Source organism: Mobula birostris, chromosome 9 (genome assembly GCF_030028105.1).
Source record: "Mobula birostris isolate sMobBir1 chromosome 9, sMobBir1.hap1, whole genome shotgun sequence".
Classification (NCBI taxonomy): Eukaryota; Metazoa; Chordata; class Chondrichthyes; order Myliobatiformes; family Myliobatidae; genus Mobula; species Mobula birostris.
The window spans coordinates 2299152-2318406 of record NC_092378.1 but is presented as its reverse complement, the minus strand read 5'-3'; the positions used below and the strand labels follow the sequence as shown (position 1 = coordinate 2318406).

General features: G+C 45.9%; 1 protein-coding gene across 2 annotated transcripts in view; it reads right to left on the bottom strand.

Moving 5' to 3' along the window:
• The window catches only part of syt10 (synaptotagmin X), an 83877-nt gene that overhangs the window by 63554 nt on the left and 1068 nt on the right, over positions 1-19255 (bottom strand). The gene's annotated exons all lie outside the window — the stretch shown is intronic.

The window sequence follows — 19255 nt, the reverse complement described above, 5'->3', positions numbered from 1 at the left end:
CTTTCATTTAAGTTTAGTGGTATGTACTTCTTATCAGAATTATATACAGTATGTTCGCATGAAGTGCTGAATCCTGTTTTTGTTGATGAAAATATATCCTTAGAAGTTTGATCTGACTTACATAACTTTTTTGTCTGTTATTCCTCTTTCCCCTTCTGTCCTAGGTAGTGTTAATCTAAGTACATTCAAGTGTACATAATGTTTTCTGAAAATTGTCATTTCAGTTCTTATTTTTCTTTGTGAATTTTCCAGATAGGTTTCAGACCAAGATATTATGCCAAAAGAATACATTTATATAGGTATAGCGAAAGTGTTTATTGCCTTTGTTATATGTTTGGCAGATTTTCTTAAGCCTTGAAGTAAACTCTGTCAAAAGTTTTTCCTTTATCACACTGATTTATTTTCCTCCCTTGTTGATAGCCCAGATAGTTACATGTTTCATATCGGTTGTGTTGTATCCTGCTGCTCTGTTTATATTCTATTGGTTCTATTGCACCTTTCTTTATGTTTAATGTTCTGCACTTATCCAGTCCAAAGTTCATGTTTATGTCTTACAAAAGCAGCTCTACTATCTGAACTCATTGCTTTAGCTTTACTGATGAAGGAACGTATCATTTCAAATTGTCCACGTGTGTCACTGTATTTCATTTGTTTTTCTCAGATTTTATATCCTATATTCATCCAATTCAGTAAATTGGAGAGTTAGTTTAAAGCTAGACAGACCATAGCTTACCATGAAAAATGCCTTGCTTTATTTTGATAATGGTGGTTGTTGTTTTTTGTTTGTGAATGGATAGGGTGATTATAGTACACCGATGTGCCATTCGATGTTGTAGGAATTTCACAATTATTGGGTGTTATTATTTTCTTCTTTCTTTTTGTATTTGCAGAGCTTGTTGTCTTTTGCACACTGGTTGTCCACCCTGTTGGTGCGATCTTTCCGAATAATAAAATACTAAGACGTAGGAGCGGAACTAGGCCATTTGGGCCCCATTGAGTCCATTCTGCCATCCAAGTATGGCTGATCCTTCTATCCCCTCCTCAGCCCCACTCCCCAGCCCTCTCCACGTAACCTTTGCTGGCGTAGCCAATCAAGAACTTATCAATTTCTGCCTTAAATACTCCCAAAGACCTGGCCTCCACAGCTGTCTGCGGTAACAAATTCCACAAATTCACCACCCTCTGGCTAAAGAAACTTCTCCACATCTCTGTTTTAATGATGTCCCTCTATCATGAGGTTCTGCCCTCTTGTCCGAGACTCCCCCACCATGGGAAACATCCTTACCACATCTCCTCTGTCTAGACCTTTCAACGTTCGAAAGGTTTCAATGAGATCCCGCCTCATCCTTCTGAATTCCAGTGAATACAGACCCAAAGCCATCAAACGTTTCTTACATGATGACTCTTTCATTCCTAGAATCATCTTTGTGAAACTCCTCTGAATTCTCTCCAATGCTAGCACATCTTTTCCAACAACTTTTGTAGTAACTTTCCTGTAATACTATGGGCTCTTAACTTGGTAAGCACTTTGTCAAAGGCTTTCTGGAAATCCAAATATACAACATCCACTACATCCCTTTTATCTATCCTACTTGTAATCTCCTCAAAGAATTCCAACAGGTTCATCAGGCCTTAAGGAAACCATGCTGGCTATGTACTACCTTGTCCTGTGTCACCAAGTACTCCTTAACCTCATTCTCAACAATTGACTTTAACATCTTCCAAACCACTGAAGTCAGGCTAACTGGTCTATAATTTCCTTTCTGTTGCCTCTCTCCTTTCTTAAAGAGTGGAGTGTCAATTGCAAGTTTCCAGTCCTCCGGAACCATACCAGAGTCCAATGATTCTTGAAAGATCATTACTAATGCCTCCACAATCTCTACCAATACCTCTTTTAGGGCCCTACGGTGCAGATAATCTGGTCTGGTTGACTTACGCAATTTCAGGTCTTTCAGGTTTTTGAGCACCTTCTCCCTTGTAATAGTAACTGCACCCACTTCTCTTCCCTCACACTTTCCACCTGGCACACTGCTACTGTCTTCCACAGTGAAGACTGATGCAAAGTACTCATTAAATTCATCTGCCCTCTCCTTGTCCCCTGTTAGGGATCTTAAAGATGAGGTTATGGAGTACCTGGTGACACAGGACAAGATAGGACAAATTCAGCATGGTTTCCTTCAGGGAAAATCTTGCCTGACAAACCTGTTGGAATTCTTTGAGGAGATTACAAGTAGGAAAGATAAAGATGATGCAGTGGACGTTGCATATTTGGACTTTCAGAAGGCCTTTAACAGAGTGCCACACATGAGGCTGCTTACCAAGTTAAAGAGTCCATGGTATTACAGGAAAGTTACCAAAATGGTTAGAGCATTGGCTGATTGGTAGGAGAGAGCGAGTGGGAATAAAAGGATCCTTTTCTGGTTGGCTGCCAGTGCCTAGTGGTGTTCCGCAGGGGTCAGTGTTGGGACCACTTCTTTTTATGCTATATATCAATGATTTAGATGATGGAATAGATGGCTCTGTTGCCAGGCTTTCAGATGATATGAAGATTGGCGGATGAGCAGGTAGTGTTGAGGAAACAGGTAGGGTGCAGGTAGGACAGATAGGAGAAGGGGCAAGAAAGTGGCAAATGAAATGCAATGCTGGAAAATGCATGGTCATGCACTTTGGTAGTAGAAATAATTATGCAGACTATTTTCTAAATGAGGAGAAAATCCAAAAATCTGAGATGCAAAGAGACCTGGTACTCCTTGTGCAGAACACCCTAATAGCTAACTTGCAGGTAGAGTTGGTGGTGAGGAAGGCAAATGCCATGTTAGCATTTATTTCAAGAGGTCTTGAATACAAGAGCAGGGATGTGATGCTGAGGTTTTAGAAGGCACTGGTGAGGTCTCAGATTGTTTTTTGAATTGTTTTGGGCCCCTCATCTAAGAAAAGATGTACTGGCATTGGAGAGGGTCCAGAGGAAGTTCACAGGGATGATTCTGGGAATGAAAGGGTTATCATACGACAGGGATGATTCTGGGAATGAAAGGGCTATCATACGAGGAACGTTTGATGGCTCTGGGTCTGTACTCACTGGAATTTAGAAGGATGAGGGGAGATCTCATTGAAATCTTTTGAATATTCAAACGCCTAGACAGAATAGATGTGGAAAGGATGTTTCCCATGGTGGGGGAATTTTGGACAAGGGGGGCACAGCCTCAGAATAGAGGGGCATCCAATTAAAACAGAGATGTGGAAAAATTTCTTAAGCCAGAGGGTGGTAAATTTGTGGAATTTATTACCACTGGCAGCTGTTGAGGCCAGGTCGTTGGGCAGAGATTGATAGGTTCTTAATGGATATGGCATCAAAGTTTACCAGGGAAAGGCTGGGGAGTGGTGTTGAGGAGGGGAAAAAAGAATCAGCCATGAATGAATGGTAGAGCAGACACGATGGGCCAAATGGCCTAATTGTGTTCCTATGTTGTATGGTCTTATTATTTCTCTGGCCTCATTTTCTAGCAGTCCTCTATCTACTCTCAAAACATAAAATAATCTGCAGATGCTGGGGTCAAAGCAACACTCACAACACGCTGGAGGAACTCAGCAGGTCGGGCGGCATCCGTGGAAACGATCAGTCAACGTTTTGGGCCGGAACCCTTCGTCAGGACTGTAGAGGGAAGGGGCAGAGGCCCTATAAAGAAGGTGGGGGGAGGGTGGGAAGGAGAAGTCTGGTAGGTTCCAGGTGAAAAACCAGTAAGGGGAAAGATAAAGGGGTGGGGGAGAGGAGGCAGGGAGGTGATAGGCAGGAAAGGTGAAGAAAGAATAGGGGAAAACACAATGGGTAGTAGGAGGAGGCGGAACCATGAGGGAGGTGGTAAGCAGCTGGGAAAGGGTCCCACCCCTTATCTTTCCCCTTACTGGTTTTTCACCTGGAACCTACCAGCCTTCTCCTTCCCACCCTCCCCCAACCTTCTTTATAGGGCCTCTGCCCCTTCCCCCTACAGTCCTGACGAAGGGTTCCAGCCCGAAACGTCGACCAATCTTTTCCATGGATGCTGCCCGACCTGCTGAGTTCCTCCAGCGTGTTGTGAGTGTTGCTTTATCTACTCTCATCTCTCGTTTATTTTTTATCTACTTGAAAAAGCCTTTTCTGTCCTTCTTGATTTTGTTTGCGAGCTTGCTTTCATATTTCATCTCTTCCCTCCTAATGACTCTTCTAGTTCCTTTCTGTAGGTTTTTAAAAGCTTCCCAATCCTCTATCTTCCCGCTAATTTCTCCCTATCAAATTTCAAGTTGAATTCAATCATATTATCTTCACGGACTCCTTAGGGTTCCTTTGCCTTAAGCACCCTAATTGTCTCTGGTTCATTATATAACATGGTATAGCTCTCTAAATTCTCTCTTCAGTTGTCTTTGCTTTTCCTTCCCAGGTCATTGGTACCAATATGTACCAAGATATTTGGCTTCTCTCCATCCCCTTCCGAAATGCTGCAGGCATGGTCCAAGACATCCCTAACCCTGGCACCTGGGAGTTAACATACCATCCAGGCATTCCGTTCACATCCACAGAACCTTCTGTCTGTTCCCCTATCACTACTGCTCCCCTCTTCTCCCTCCTTACCTTCTGCACCATGTACCCACGCTCGGTAGTCTCCGTGGCGCTCCCCTAGGAGCTCATACCCTACAACAGTCTCCAAACCAGAATGGCCACAAGGGTGCCCTGTGCTAACTGCCTATTTGCCTTCCCACTCCTTCTCCTGACGGTCACCCAGCTATTCGTCTCCTGCAACTTAGGGGTGACTACTTCCCTGATCTCCTCGCTCTCCCATACAAGCTGAAGGTCATCCAGCTGCCACTCCAGATCCCTAACACGGTCTTCAAACTGGACATACTTCATGCAGATGTTGTTCCTGGGAGCTAGTTCCCTTTCATTGATTCTATTATGGTTATTGGATTAATTGAGTATGCCCAAATGACATTGGTGGCACTGTAGCACAACGGTTTACAGTACCAGTGACGTGGGTTCAATTCCTACTGTTTCTGTCAGGAATTTATGTGTTCTCCCTGTGAGTGCATGTGTTTCCTCTGGGTATTGCGATTTCCTCCCACATTCCAAAGACATTTCATTTTGTAGATTAATTGATGATTGTAAATTGTCCCGTGATTAGGCTGGGATTAAATCAGCATTCTCTGAGCAGCACGGCTTGATGGGCTGGAAGAGCCTGTTCTGCGATGCATCTCAAAAAATCAAACAATAAATAGATAAATAAAATGAATCTCAAGGTTGTATATAGTGACATGTATGTACCTGAATAATAAATTTACTGTGAACTTTGAACTTTGCACTTTGCAAGCCCTGCTCTGGTTTAAAGTGATCAAAATACAACCCCACACATTTGTTCACATTACATTCTGTCTGCATTCCTTGGGCGACTTCCCCAGGTCCTGTAGATCCTGTGGTAATCTTAGATAATCTTCTTCGCTGTCCTCTACATCAGCCATTCTCAACAGGGGCCCTGGCACATTTGAAGGGGGCCACCGACTGAAAATTGTGGGAAGGGGAGCCCCAAGGGTTTACGGGGGCCCTGGTAACTGAACCAATGAAATGCCTAAGCAGCAACTTCATTGCAGTCAATAGTTTCCCTCCTATTTATAATATCTTTCCAACACACCGTCTGAATACAGCGCACCTGGTAAATTCATTGCTTAAGCTCCTCCCACACAGCCTCACTTCAGAGTCAGTCGTGAATCAGACTGCACTGGGTCAACCTATTCAGTCAAGGGTTCTCGCATCCATTATTGTCATACTTCACTCTCCGAAGATCAGCGTGTCTTGCTAGGCCTTTTTTAGCCTAGTAACTTTAAAGTATATGTGTTTGGATATATTATACATTAAGGTAGGTTGTGAAAAGTGTCTATCTGTTTGTGTTGTATCCCTGTTTGAAACAGGGGCCCTGGAACCTGAGAAGAGCTCCTAAGGGGGCCGTGGCCAAAAAACAGTTGAGAATCACTGCTCTACGTCACCAATCTTGGTGCCATTCATAAATTTTCCCAACACATTAACAACATTGTTGTCCAAATTGTTAATATAGTTGAAAAGCAGCAAGGAACCCAGCACCGGCCCCTGCTGCACTTTGCTGGTCACAGGCCTGCACCTCAGTGATAACCCTCTGTCTGCTTCTACCAGGACAATCTGTGTCCAATCCAATTGACTCATTTAACCTGCATCCCCAGTGATCTCCCCTTCCACTTCCACCAGGACAATCTGTATCCAATTGACTCATTTAATCTGCATCCTCAGTGATCTCCCCTTCCACTCTAGCCCACCGCGTGGGACTTTGTCAAAAGACTTGCTAATGTCCATGTCGACAATGTTTACCACCCTGCCCTTATCAATCTCTTTGTCACCTCTTCAAAAAAATTCAATTAAATTCTTGGGACACGATTTCTCACACACACAAGCATGCGGACTGTTCCTTATAGGCCCAGATGAGGAGTAACAGCCCAAAATATTGACCGTCCATTTCTCTATATAGATCATAAACACAAGAGAGTCTGCAAATGATGGAATTCTCAGCAGGTCAGGCAAGATCTACAGAGGAGGATAAACAGTTGTCAAAGGTTAACATGCAGGTAGAGTCAGTAGTGAGGAAAGCAAATGCAATGTTAGCATTCATTTCAAGAGGTCAAGAATACAAGAGCAGGGATGTGATGCTGAGGCTTTATAAGGCACTGGTGAAGCCATGAGTATTGTGAACAGTTCTGGGCCCTCCATCTGAGAAAAGATGTGGTGGTATTGGAGAGGGTCCAGAGGAGGTTCACAGGGATGATTCCGAGAATGAAAGGGCTATCACATGAGGAAAATTTGATAGCTCTGGGACTGTATTTGCTGGAATTTAGAAGGATAGGACCATAAGACCTTAAGATATAAGAGCAGTATTAGGCCACTGACGAGGGGAACCTTTTGAATGTTGAAAGGCCTGGACAGAGTAGATGTAGAAAGGATGTTTCCCATGGTGGGGGAGTCTCGGGCAAGGTAGCCTCAGGATAGAAGGGTGTCCATTTAAAACAGAGATGTGGAGAAATTCCTTTAGCCGGAGGGTAATGAATTGTGGAATTTATTACCACAAGCAGCTATACAGGCCTGGTCGTTGGGTGTATTTAAGGCAGAGATTGATAGATTTTTGATTGGACAAGGCATCAAAGGTTACAGGGAAAAGGCTGGGAAGTGGGGCTGAAAAGGGGTTAAAAAGAATTAGCCATGATTGAATGGCAAACTCGATGGGCCAAATGGCCTAATTCTCCTCCTATGGCTCATGGTCTTGTTATTTCTTCAACCTCATTTTCTAGCAGTCCTATAAGCGTTCTCATCTCTATTTTTTTTATATAGTTGAAAGAGCTTTTGTTATTGACCTTGATGTTGTTTGCAAGCTTGCTTTCATATTTCATCTTTTCCCTCCTAATGATTCTTCTAGTTCCTTTCTGTAGGTTTTAAAAACTTCCTAATCCTTGACTCAATGGGCTAAATGGCCTAATTCTGCTCTTGTGTATCCCTTATGGGCATTTTGGGCTGAGATTGCTCATCAGGACCTCTACAGGTCTCTAAACAGGCGAACTACTGAGTTCCTCTAGCATCGTGTATTTTATCTCTTATCAGTCCATCTCTTCCAATGTAGTGGATGACCTTGCCCTTCAGAATCCTCATAGTAGCTTACCCATTACTGATGTTAGGCTCAGTGGCCTGTAGTCCCCTGTCTTGTCATAGCTGCCCTTCTTAAACAAAAAGCACTTCGCAGTTCTGGCCACCCCATTACAGGAAGGGCGTGAAGGATTTGGAGAGGGTGCCGGAAAGGTTCGTCAGGTTGCTGCCTGGATTAGAGAGTGTGAACTAGAAGGAGAGGATAAACAGACTTAGCTTTCTTTACTCTCTGGAGTGTGGAGGTTGAGGAAAGACCCAATGGAAGTTCGTAAGATTCTAAGAGGCATAAAATGGGTAGACATATAATGTAAAAATAAGAAACAGTAGACGACATGCATGTAAGGTGAGTTGAAGAAAGGTTAAGGCAGTTGTGAAGGGCAAGTTGTTTTATTTGCAAAGAGAGTGGTGGCTGTCTGGAACAGGCTGCCAAAATAATGGTGGAAGTAGGAACAACAGTGGTGTTGAAAAAGCTTTTTGACAGACAGGTGTATATGCTTGGTGGGAAGGGATGTGGAGAGAGTTAGAGTCCACTACCTTCTCTGCAGGAAATACAGAGAGAACATATTCATTTACCAGATTATTGTTCAGTCTTAGATCCTGATGCTTTTGTGACCCAAAAGTTCTTCGGAAGTGAAGAATGAGGCATAAAAGTTGTTGATTATTCATTAAGTGTTACAAGAGCAAAGAATGAGAAGAAGCGTGGTGATAGACGAAGGAAAGAAAAACAATAAAAGTACTCGTAGTTTTCTCATGCCAGCCGAGACATAACAGTTAATCAATACGATAGCCAGATTCAAGTAATATGACAACCATCATGGAAACTAAGAAGTTTCCAGAAAAAGACAGAAGCAACTGTGTCACAATTACTGAAACTTTCACTGAACAATATAAAAATGCAAAAAGCATCTTTAAGTTCCAGTTTGAGCTGGTGGTGGTGAAGCACAGCGATAACTTGCTGATAGAAAACAGAACCACTAACTACCTACCATTCACGTGTTTTCTGGTAAACGATCACCACAATAACTAACCTGTAACTTCCCTTTGGAGTTGAGCCTTTGAGCCGCCAGTATGACCTGGCATTTTTGCGGTGTGAACCGAGTCTCGAAGATGCAGGATGGTTGTGGCGTGGTGCTTACTGGCCAAACCAAGATGGCGGGCCCAGACCCGACAGCGGGGAATGAGTCAATGTTTGGTTATTGCTGGAGTGGACTTGCAGGCAATTCAAAGCAGCAGAACTGAGGCAGCAGGGCCTAGGCCTGAGAATGAGGAACAACCCACTGTTTGATATAAGTGCTGGGCCAGATTGGAAAGGTCAGGTATGGGCTGAATTGAACGCGTAGGGCCCAGGCCTGAGAGCGTATTGAAACAGCAGGACCCGTCTCCAAGAGCAAGGGTGTGTGGCTGATGTAAGTCCTGGCCGGATTGAAAAGGTCAGGGTGTCAAGGCCTGGGGAGAGGGACGGCCAGCATTCAGATCACTGCTTGGTGAGGTGACTGTGACTGGCTTTGCAGCCATGGACTGACCTTCATGAGCTACAGTTCTAAATGTTATTTGTTTACTATTATTGTAAGCACAATCTGTTTTGTCTCTGCACACTGGGTGTATGGCGGTCTTTTTTAATAGGTTGTATTGGGTTTCTGTGAGCAAACAAATCTGAAGGTTGTACATAAGACCAGAAGACATTGGAGCTGAGTTAGCACATTTGATCCATTCAGTCTGCTCTCAGCGCCAGTTCCCAGCCTTCTCCCATGATGCCATGTCCAATCAAGAACCTATCAATCTCCACCTTAAATACATCCAGTGACCTGGCCTCCACGTAAATACGAGGAATTCTGCAGATGCTGGAAATTCAAGCAACACACATCAAAGTTGCTGGTGAACGCAGCAGGCCAGGCAGCATCTTTAGGAAGAGGTACAGTCGACGTTTCGGGCCGAGACCCTTCGTCGGGACCTGGCCTGCACAGCTGCATGTGGCAACAAATTCCACAAATTTACCACCCTTTGGCTAAAGAAATTTCTCCACGTCTCTGTTTTGAAAGGGTGCCCCACTGTCCTGTCCCCCAATACCACCTATCACAGCCCTGTCTGTCTCCCAATACCACCTAGCACAGCCCTGTCTGTCTTCCAGTACCACCTATCACTGCCCTGTCCCCCAATACCACCTATCACAGCCCTGTCTGTCTCCCAATACCACCTACCACAGCCCTGTCTGTTCCCCAATACCACCTACCACAGCCCTGTCTGTCTCCCAATACCACCTATCACAGCCCTGTCTCCCAATACCACCTATCACAGCCCTGTCTGTCTCCCAATACCACCTAGCACAGCCCTGTCTCCCAATACCACCAATCACAGCCCTGTCTGTCTTCCAGTACCACCTATCACTGCCCTGTTCCCCAATACCACCTATCACTGCCCTGTTCCCCAATACCACCTATCACTGCCCTGTTCCCCAATACCACCTATCACTGCCCTGTTCCCCAATACCACCTATCACAGCCCTGTCCCCCAATACCACCTATCACAGCCCTGTCTGTTCCCCAATACCACCTACCACAGCCCTGTCTGTCTCCCAATACCACCTAGCACAGCCCTGTCTCCCAATACCACCAATCACAGCCCTGTCCCCCAATACCACCTATCACAGCCCTGTCCCCCAATACCACCTATCACTGCCCTGTTCCCCAATACCACCTATCACTGCCCTGTTCCCCAATACCACCTATCACAGCCCTGTCTGTTCCCCAATACCACCTACCACAGCCCTGTCTGTCTTCCAGTACCACCTATCACTGCCCTGTTCCCCAATACCACCTATCACAGCCCTGTCCCCCAATACCACCTATCACAGCCCTGTCCCCCAATACCACCTATCACTGCCCTGTTCCCCAATACCACCTATCACTGCCCTGTTCCCCAATACCACCTATCACAGCCCTGTCCCCCAATACCACCTATCACAGCCCTGTCTGTTCCCCAATACCACCTACCACAGCCCTGTCTGTCTCCCAATACCACGTATCACAGGCCTGTCCCCCAATACCACCTATCACAGCCCTGCCTGTTTCCCAACTCCATCCCTCCCCATTTCCCACCTGAGGGAATCTGCCAGTATCTTTCATCCCTCCTTGGTCCACCTATCACCTACTCAGCCCTACCCCCTCGATTAAAAGCCCAGCCCTTTCCCACAGGAACAGGGTGTAACCAGCAACATCCTAGTGACCCTGGAACTACGTCATTAAAATAACTGTCAGATCACAGTCAGAGTTCGCTGTCAGTTTTGTCAGACGTTCCATCTTATTGCAAACACAGCATGCATTCAAATAAGGACTGCTCAGCTTTGCTACTTTTTACAGTTCTTACTAACTCTGGATTCGTCTCTGCTGCTGGCTTCAGTTACTAGTTTCTGCACCAACCTGTCACAATTTGTCTGCTTCTCAGGGTGGGGGTGTGTAACACCGGAGGGTGCGGGTTTAGAACACAGAACAGTACCGGCCCTTTGGCCCACGATGTTGTGCTGACCCCTTAGTCTCCTGTAAGATCAATCTAATGCTTCCTTCACACGTAGCCCTCCATTTTTCTATCCACATGCCTATCTAAAAGTCTCTTAAATATTCCTAATGTATCTGCCTTGACCTCAACCCTAGCAGTGAGTTCAGGCTCCCACCACTCTGTGTAAAATAATTACCTCTGACATCCCTCCTATACTTCCCTCCAATCAGCTTAAAAATATGTCCCCTCATAGTCATTGCTGCCCTGGGAAAAAGTCTCTGTCTGTGCCTCTTATCATCTTGTACACCTCTATCAAGTCACCTCTCATCCTCCTTCACTCCAAAGAGAAAATCCCTAGCTCACTCAACCTCTCCTCATAACACATGCTCTCTAATCCAGGCAGCATCCTGGTAAATCTCTGCACTCTCTCTAAAGCATTCACATCCTTCCTATAATGAGGGGTGCAGAACTGAATACAATATTCCAAGCAACACACACAAAATGCTGGAGGAACTCAGCAGGCCAGGCAGCATCTATGGAAAAGAGTACAGTCGACGTTTTGTGCCGAAACCCTTCAGCAGGACTGGAGGAAAAACAGCTGAGGAGTAGATTTAAAAGGTGGGGGGGGGGGAGAAACACAAGGTGATAGGTGAAAGCTAGAGGGGGAGGGGGGAAGTAAAGAGCTGGAAAGTTGATCGGAGAGAGAGACAGAAGACCATGGAAGAAAGAGGGGGAGCACTAGGGGGAGACAATGGGTGGGCAAGGAGATGAGGTGAGAGAGGGAAAAGGGGATGGGAAATGGTGAAGGGGGAAGGGGGTTGGGGACATTTCTGGAAGTTTGAGAAATCGATGTTCATGTTATCAGGTTGGAGGCTACCCAGACAGAATATAAGGTGTTGTTCCTCCACCTAAGTGTGTCCTGATCCCAACAGTGGAGGAGGCCATGGATGGACATATCGGAATGGGAATGGGAAGTGGAATTAAAATGGGTGGCCACTGGGAGATCCCACTTTTTCTGGCATATGGTGCGTAGATGTTTGGTGAAGCGGTCTCCCAATCTACATTGGGTTCAGGAGGCCACACTGGGAACAGCAAATGACTCACAGATGAAGTGTTGCCTCACCTGGAAGGACTGTTTAGGGCCCTGAATGGTTGTGAGGGGGGAGGTGTAGGGACAGGTGTAGCATTTTTTTTGCTTGCAAGGGTAAGTACCAGGAGGGAGGTCAGTCTGGAGGGACAAATGGACAAGGCAGTCACATAGGAAATGATCCCTGCGGAAAGCAGGAAGCGGGGGGGGGAGGGAAAGATGTGTTTGGTGGTGGGATCCTGTTGGAGATGATGGAAGTTTCAGAGAATTATGTGCTGGATGCGGAAGCTGGTGGGGTTGTAGGTGAGGACAAGAGGAACCCTATCCCTGGTAGGATGGCAGGAGGATGGTGTGGGAGCAGACATTCTGGGTGGCAGTGTGAAATGTGCAGAGGATGTTGAGATAATGCAGGATGACTTGGACAGGTTGGGTGAGTGGGCAGATGCATGGCAGATGCAGTTTAATGTGGATAAATGTGAGATTATCCACTTTGGTGGCAAGAACAGGAAGGCAGATTACTATTTGAATGATGTCAAGTTAGGAAAAGGGGAAGTACAAGGAGATCTTGGTGTCCTTGTTCACCAGTCACTGAAAGTAAGCATGCAGGTACAGCAGGCAGTGAAGAAAGCTAATGGCATGTTGGCCTTCATAACAAGGGGAGTTGAGTATAGGAGCAAAGAGGTCCTTCTGCAGTTGTACAGGGCCCTGGTAACACCACACCTGGAGTATTGTGTACAGTTTTGGTCTCCAAATTTGAGGAAGGACATTCTTGCTATTGAGGGAGTACAGCAGAGGTTCACGAGGTTAATTCCCAGGATGGCAGGACTGTCATATGTTGAAAGATTGGAGCGACTGGGCTTGTATACACTGGAATTTAGAAGGCTGAGAGGGGATCTGATTGAAACATATAAGATTATTAAGGGATTGGACACGCTGGAGGCAGGAAGCATGTTCCCGCTGATGGGTGAGTCCAGAACCAGAGGCCACAATTTGAGAATAAGGGGTAGGCCATTTAGAACGGAGTTGAGGAAAAACGTTTTCACCCAGAGAGTTGTGGATCTGTGGAATGCTCTGCCTCAGAAGGCAGTGGAAGCCAATTCTCTGGATGCTTTCAAGAAAGAGTTAGATAGAGCTCTTAATGATAGCGGAGTCAAGGGATATGGGGAGAAGGCAGGAACGGGGTACTGATTGTGGATGATCAGCCATGATCACAGTGAATGGCGGTGCTGGCTCGAAGGGCCAAATGGCCTACTCCTGCACGTATTGTCTATTCTTGAAATTCAAGAGATGTAGTTGAGGGCAGCGTTGATGGTAGAGGAAGGGAAGGCCCTTTCTTTGAAAAAGGAGGACACCTCCTTCATTCTGGAATGAAAAGCCTCATCCTGAGAGCAGATGCGGCGGAGATGGAGGAATTGAGAGGAGGGATGGCGTTTTTACAAGTGACAGGGTGGGAAGAGGTATAGTTCAGGTAGCTGTGAGAGTCCATGGGTTTGTAATAGACATCCGTAGATAAGCTGTCTCCAGAGATGGAGACAGTGAGATCAAGGAAGGGGAGGGAGGTATCAGAAATGGACCAGGTAAATTTGAGGGCAGGGTGAAAGTTGGAGGTGAAGTGGGTGAAGTCGACAAGTTCAACATGGGTGCAGGAAGCAGCACCAATGTAGTCATCGATGTAGCATAGGAAAAGTGCAGTAAGTTCACCAGTGTAGGCTTGCAGCATAGACTGTTCCAAGTAGCCGACAAACAGGCAGGCATAGCTGGGACCACGCGAGTGCCCATGACTACTCCGATTGTTTTAAGGAAGCGGGAGGACCCAGAGGAGAAATTATTGAAAGTAAGGACAAGTTCTGCTAGGCAGAGGAGAGATGGTGGAGAGGAACTGGTTGGGTCTGGTGTCCAGAAAGAAATTGAGAGCTTTGAGACCTTCCTGGTTAGGGATGGAGGTGTATAGGGACTGGACATCCTTAGTAAAAATAAGGTGATGGGGGCCAGGGAACTTGAAATCATTGAAAAGATCCGGAGTGTGTGAGGTGTCACGGATGTCAGTTGGAAGGGACTGAACTAGTGGGAATAAAACAGAGTCGAGGTATACCGATATGAGTTCAGTGGGGCAGGAACAAGCTGAAACAATGGGTCTACCTGGATAAGCGGTTTGTGGATCTTGGGTAGGAGGTAGAAATGGGAGGTGCAGGTGGTGGGAAAACTATGAGGTTGGTGGCGGTGGATGGGAGATCCCCAGGGTCAATAAGGTTGGTGATGGTGTGGGAGACAATGGTCTGGTGTTCCTTAGTGGGGTCCTGTTCAAGGGGTAAGAAAGAGGAGGCGTCTGAGAGTTGGGTCTGAGTAAGAGGAGGTGTCTGCGTTGGCACTGAGTAAGAGGAGGTGTCTGAATTGGGTCTGAGTAAGAGGTGTCCGAGTTGGGTCTGAGTAAGAGGAGTCTGAGAGTTGGGTCTGAGTAAGAGGAGTCTGAGAGTTGGGTCTGAGTAAGAGGTGTCTGAGAGCTGGTGCTGAGTAAGAGGAGGTGTCTGAGTTGGGTCTGAGTAAGAGGAGGTGTCTGAGTTGGGTCTGAGTAAGAGGAGTCTGAGAGTTGGGTCTGAGTAGGAGGAGTCTGAGAGTTGGGTCTGAGTAAGAGGTGTCTGAGAGCTGGTGCTGAGTAAGAGGAGGTGTCTGAGTTGGGTCTGAGTAAGAGGAGGTGTCTGCGTTGGCACTGAGTAAGAGGAGGTGTCTGAGCTGGCACTGAGTAAGAGGAGGTGTCTGAGCTGGGTCTGAGTAAGTGTGTCTGAGAGTTGGGTCTGAGTAAGAGGAGTCTGAGAGTTGGGTCTGAGTAGGAGGAGTCTGAGAGTTGGGTCTGAGTAAGAGGTGTCTGAGAGCTGGGTCTGAGTAAGAGGAGGTGTCTGCGTTGGCACTGAGTAAGAGGAGGTGTCTGAGTTGGGTCTGAGTAAGAGGAGGTGTCTGCGTTGGCACTGAGTAAGAGGAGGTGTCTGAGCTGGGTCTGAGTAAGAGGAGGTGTCTGAGCTGGGTCTGAGTAAGAGGAGGTGTCTGAGCTGGGTCTGAGTAAGAGGAGGTGTCTGAGAGCTGGTGCTGAGTAAGAGGAGATGTCCGAGTTGGGTCTGAGTAAGAGGAGGTGTCTTGAACTCAATCCCCTGACTAATGAAGGCCAACACACCGTACACCTTCACCACCCTGTCAACTTGCGTGGGAACTTTCAGGGATCTGTGGATGTGAAGCCCGAGATCCCTCTGCTCCTGCACACTGCACAGAATCCTGCCATTAACCCTGTCTTCCACATTCAAATTTGTTCAGGGTGAGAAGGTGCAGCTTTAAAGGGCCCCGGGGGTGGAGTAAATTTTTCATCTCGAATAGTTGGTACCTGAGATTACCTGCCATGGAGATGGTGGTGGCAGACACAGTAACACATTCAAGGGTCACCTGGGCAGGTGATGGAATGAACAGTGGATAGAGGGATATGGAATTACTGCGGACAGGTGAGATTCGTATCAATGAATATGATACTCGGCAGAAACACAGTGGGCCAAAGGGCACGTACACGAGATTAGAGAGGCTGGGACTTTTATCCCCCCAGATCACAGCAGACCTTATGACCTTATCAAGATTTATAAAATCATGACAGCATAGACAGGGTGGATGGTAACTCTCTTTTCCTCAGGGTTAGAGAGTCCAAAACTAGAGGGCATAGATTTAAGGTATATATACACTTTATATATATGTTGTATATATAAATATATAGTATTTGCACATTTGCAGTTTATCAGTCTTTGCTTATGTCATAGTTTTTCTTAAATTACACTGCGTTTCTTTGTTTTTCCTGTGAATGCCCACAAGAAAATGCATCTCAGCTAGTATATGGTGACATACATGTTCTTTGATAACCTTACTTTGAACTTTGAGTTACCACATTGTTCACACCTCACACTGAACTAGAGTCAGCGTGAAGGAATCCCAGATGTTTACAGCCCAGACACAGCTCATCCAGTCTGTTTCTGAGTGCTGGAGGCTACCCTGCACAGCCATTGAAAGACGCTATCTGAATGCAGCATCCTTCCCGCTAAACGCCTTGCTATCTCTGGATCTGTAATTATTCTTCAATCGCTGCACTGCGAGTAACATTGCAACAATAGGTTAACCCAAACGTCCCCAAGAGTTCAGATGAGGGATATCCATATATTTATCTGCAGTATATACATACGGAAAGAAATGTTACATAAGTATGAGTTGTATAGTTATATATGTTGCCACATACAATATACTATATAGAAAAAAAAATTCTTTTGCATACAAATATATATTTTTGCTATACATTACATTATTATTTGCTAATATAATGATATATTAGACCATTACATGTAGGAGTAGAATTAAGCCATTTGGCCCATCAAGTCTGCTCTGCCATTTTACCAACTGATCCATTTCCCTCTCAGACCCAATTTCCTCCCTTCTCCCTTCATGTCCTGACTAATCAAGCATCCATCAATCTCTGCCTTAAATATACTTGGTCTCCACTGCCACATGTGGCAAAGAATTCCACATACACCACTTTCAGGTCTAAAGAAATTCCTCATCTTCTCCATTCTAAAAGGAATCTTTTCTGAGGTTGTGTCCTCTGACCTTAGACCCCTCCACCATAGGAAACATCCTCTCCACACTCACTCTATCGAGACCTTTCAACATTTAATAGGTTTCAATGAGATCTCCCCTGATTCTTTTGAATTCCAGTGAATACAAGCCCAGAGCCATCAATGCTCCTCATATGATAAGCTTACATGAGGATTCCCACATGCCTTTGCACCTCAGATTTTTGAAACTTCTCTCCATTTAGAAAATAGTTTATGCTTGTATTTCTTCTACCAAAATGCATGACCGTACACTTCCCAACACTGTATTCAATCTGCCACTTCTTTCCCCATTCTCCGAATTGTCTTCTGTAGCCTCTCTGCTTCCTCAGCCCTACCTGCCCCTCCACTTATCTTCATATTGTCTGCAAACTTTGCAACAAAGCCATCAATTCTGTCACCCGAATTACTGACATACAACATAACAAGAAACGGTCCCTGTGGAACACCACCCATCACCAGCAGCCAACCAGAAAAATGCTCCTTTTATTCCCACTCTGCCTCCTGCCAATCAGCTAATGCTTTATCCATGCTAGACTCTTTCCTGTAATACCATGAGCTCTTAACTCATGTGTGGCAGCTTGTCAAAGGTCTTCTGAAAATCCAAGTACACATCATCAACTGATTCAGCTTTATCTATCCTGCATATTTCTTCAAAGAATTCAAACAGATTTGTCAGGTAAGATTTTCCCTTGAGGAAACCATTCTGACTACAGCCTATTTTATCATGTGCCTCCAAGTACCACGAAACCACATCCTTAATAATGGACTGCAACATCTTCCCAACTACTGAGGTCAGACAAACCGGCCTATAGTTTCCTTTCTTCTGCCTCTCTTCCTTCTTGAAGAGTGGTGTGACATTTGCAATTTTCCAATCTTCCAGAATGATTTAGAATCTAGTGATCATTACTAATGCCTCCTCTTTCAGAACTCTGGGGTGTATACCATCTGGTCCAGGTGACTTATCTACCTTCAGTTTCAATTCATTCACTTCTGCCACCTGACACTCTCGAAGTTCCAGCATACTGCTCGTGTTTTCCATAGTGAAGACTGATGCAAAATACTCATTTAGTTTGTCCGCCATTACTACCTCTCTAGTGTAATTTTCCAGCAGTCCGATATCTACTCTCACCTCTCTTTTACACTTCACATGTCTGAAGAATCTTTTGGTATCCTCTTTAATATTATTGTCGAGCTTACCTTAGTATTCCATTTATATTATATTACTTTCTTAAAAATATAGATTCCTAATTACAATTCATAGTGCACTTTATGTGTTACACTGTACTGTTGCTGCAAAACACAAAGTTCGCAAGATACGTCAGTGATAATAAAGCTGATTCTGATTCCAGCCCTGCGCTCCAAATTAGATTGCTGGCCCACTGAATGGAACTTCGGAGATACTTATTAGAAGCATTTTTCCAACTAATGTTTGGTGCCTTGCCTGCCTACGCAGCGTCACTTCAAAACAAATACTTTACACAAATTGATAAAAATAAGTATTGTTGTGTTAATAGTTTACCAGATGTCCCAGTCCTGGTAAATCTGGAAATTAATGGTCTTCTCACACTGCCACTAAGCGGTGAAGCATAGGTCAGAGGGAAATGTGAACCCGGGAGAGAGAGAGGGTGGGAAGGAGAGACGGGAGCGTGATATATGACCTTCAGACTGAGGGAGGGGCGGGGGAGAACTGAGGGCTGAGAACTTCGGAGAGAGTTAGAGAGAGAGAGAGAGACAGAGAGAGATGTCAACAGGAGCAAGAGAGATTTAAACAGCTCCAAGAGAGCGGGGAAGGAGACGGACGGAGCCCAAGGTGAGTCCGGATTAGTCTCGAGTTCACGGGGGTCGCAGTCTGGAGGAACGAATGCGGTGTAAGTCCCGGGGCCGGGAACCCCATACCCGCTGAAGGGTGAGGTGAGGGTGACGAAGATCGACCTTCTCTCCGCCGGACCCAGCGCCGCAACAACAGAATTCCGTCGGCAGTCTGCCGGGAGAGGGCGAGAGGGTAAACGGGGAGCGGATAGACAGCGGGAGGTGGCGGAAAGCGAGAGAGTGGAAGGGAGAAGGAGGAAGGGGAAGAGGGAAAGGAAAGAGGGACAGAAGAGGTACAGACGGGGGAGAGGGGAAGGGAGGAGGGACGAGAGGTAGAAGGGGAAGAGGGGAAACGGGAGGGAAGGGAGAGAAGGGTAAGAGGGGGAGAAGAAGAGGAAGAGAGGGGAGGAGGGAGAGAGGAGAGGTAGAGACGGATGGATGAAAGGGTGGAAGGGGTGGGTAGTGGAAATGGGATGAGGGACTGAGGATGGGCTGAGACGAGTGCGGGAGAGGGGAAAGAGAGGGTGAGTAGGTGAGGGTGGAGGAGGA